Consider the following 2,287-nt stretch of genomic DNA (forward strand, 5'->3'; position numbering starts at 1 on the left):
GGGTCATTTGACCCCAGTACTCTTTCCTGCCATGGCAGGGGGTCGGACTAGATGATCTACTCAGGTCCCTTCCGACCCTAGAAACTATGAAAATATGATGGACCAGCTTTCCATCTGGGGCAAAGAGGAAAGTCAGAGAGTGCTCAGGACAAGCCACCAGAACTATACTGTCTTTGAAGACATCTCCACCAAAATGACAGCCTGGGGACAGAAGTGGGACTGGTATCAGTGCTACTCAGAAGACAAAGGTACTGAAGCTCCATTACAAGAGGACCAGAGATACCAACCTCTCTCCTACAGGAAGAAGCTCTCAGATTCTCAGGGGTGATGACTCCATCCAATTCCACTATAGTCAACACTGCCAAACAAGCTCAAGCCACGGAATAGGACTGCACTCCTAGACCTGAGTGGCAGAAGCCCACCCTCAGCCTGCCCCCATGATATCCAGGAGCTGGCACAGGAGGATAAGGACTTTTCAGAGGACTTCCCACTTCCTTCATCAGCAAAGAGAACAGAAGTGAACCATTCTCTGCCATAGGGGAACAAGGAGCATGACATGGACATTAAGCAATCTGAGCCATCTGTGGGCCCCTTCCGCAAGATGTCATATCAGACTTTGGCCCCACCACCTCCACACACACCAAGTTGCAGCCTCAGAGTGGCCTGACTTTCCCTGCACTGCCTGGGTTGCTGCCTCAGGGACTGGAGGTAACCACACAGTCACGCAACCAACTATTGGTGGGGAGCACAGTTTGTATTTAGGGTCAGTGTAAAATGATTTATTAACTTTAGGAACAGCCTGCCTTAAGTTTTTTGCACATTATTAGGGCTGCTTAACCTGGTTCTCAGAAGTTTTATGCCTCCAATTTCAGCCTTAAAACTGACAAGATCTAGTCAGTTGAAGGATGAGTTATATACCCTGAAATTGCAGGCTTGAAATGAAATTTCACAAAATATGCAGCCAACACAATAAAAATACTTTAGAAAATAAACAGTGGGGCCAACAGTTCCCAAGCACTTAATCAGTGTGCACACTGAAATGATACACAAACAGCTGGAGTTGGTTACCATGTAAGCAACAGGTCACAAGTTGGGACAGGCATTGTGTTGTGGAAGTAAAGCAATTATGCACTTATATCAGATGAATTTGGCTCCAATTCCCTTTAAAAGTCTCTAATCGACAGCGCCAACATAATGATCAATGAGACATGTGTTATTTATAAATTTCCAAGTTGTGCCCACCCGTACATACACATTTAAAACCAGGACATACATCAGAAGGGCAAATCACTACGCATCACAAAGACTCCTCCTCCAGAGGAAAACCCCGTATCTTTGTTTCCAGCCCCTCAGAAAGAAATATTTCTGAAGTTAGAAATGATAAAACAGGATGTTTCTACAAGTGCTAAATATATAGAAACAGGAGAAAACCAGTTAAAAATCCATTTGATTTTTAGGGTTGCTGGTTATAGAGACTCTTGATCAGCCTGAAAAAGGGTGTTTGTGCCCAAAAGCTTGCAAACAACAATTTTTCCAACTATTTAGTCGGTCTAATAAAGGATACTGCATCTGCTCAAAGACCCTTGTGTGCATTACACTTCTAATGACTTCATGAAGTGGCAAGGGAGACAAAGTAACTGCTACATCTGTTTTTTGAGCCCTCTGTTATTTTTAAGGCATCAGATACTACTTGGGGACAACCGGCCAAACACACTGCACTACCAGGGAAGACACCTCCCCGCAGCGAGCTGCAGGAAACACCTAGGACCCGTGCCTGCACCTGCCCCTTACAACTATCATCCCGCACTTAGGAGCCTCCCGGACGCCACCTCTCACCTCACCGGGGTCTTCCGACCCCTGCTGAGGGGGCTGTGGGAGGGCATCAGGGCAGACCACCCGGAGCCTGGTGAAAGGCTGGCACTAGGACCCGGCGGTGGCTGGTGGGTCGAGGCGAGCCGGGCCGCTCCTCCGCAGCTAGGAGAGGTTGGCAACTGCCGTTTCCGGTAACAAGAACGCAACAGGGCTCCGGCCCCGCCTCCAGCCCGCGGCGGGGCTTCCGATTGGACAGGGGGAGCATTGTGACGTGTGACGCTCCAAAGGGGCCGAGACCCTTCAGAACCGCCGGAGAGAGGGGAAGGGCGCCTGCGCGGCGAGTGCCCGCGAAGAATGCGGCGGACTATTGGGCGCATGCGCGCTCGGGTAGACTTGGCAAAAGGGCGGGGTTCAGTTCTTTATCTGCGCTGTTCCCGTCGGGCGGCCTCACGCCCCCTGCTGCTGGGGAACAGCC

The 2,287-nt window shown here is 49.9% G+C and overlaps 1 protein-coding gene across 5 annotated transcripts in view; it reads right to left on the minus strand.

The window, feature by feature from the left end:
• Nucleotides 1-2,005, minus strand: part of CCDC171 (coiled-coil domain containing 171) — a 304,988-nt gene extending 302,983 nt beyond the window's left edge. For 2 of the 5 annotated variants that reach the window (XM_019555117.1, XM_019555119.1), the window contains exon 1: nucleotides 1,837-2,002. The gene's annotated coding sequence lies outside the window, so the exon portion shown is untranslated. Of the gene's footprint in view, nucleotides 1-1,836 lie in introns of all 5 variants that reach the window. The other 3 variants (XM_019555118.1, XM_019555120.1, XM_019555115.1) reach the window with 3 other exon arrangements.
• Between the last annotated feature and the right edge of the window lie 282 nt (nucleotides 2,006-2,287).

This window comes from Crocodylus porosus, unplaced genomic scaffold (assembly GCF_001723895.1).
Source record: "Crocodylus porosus isolate Cpor-Errol unplaced genomic scaffold, CroPor_comp1, whole genome shotgun sequence".
In the NCBI taxonomy this organism is placed as follows: domain Eukaryota; kingdom Metazoa; phylum Chordata; order Crocodylia; family Crocodylidae; genus Crocodylus; species Crocodylus porosus.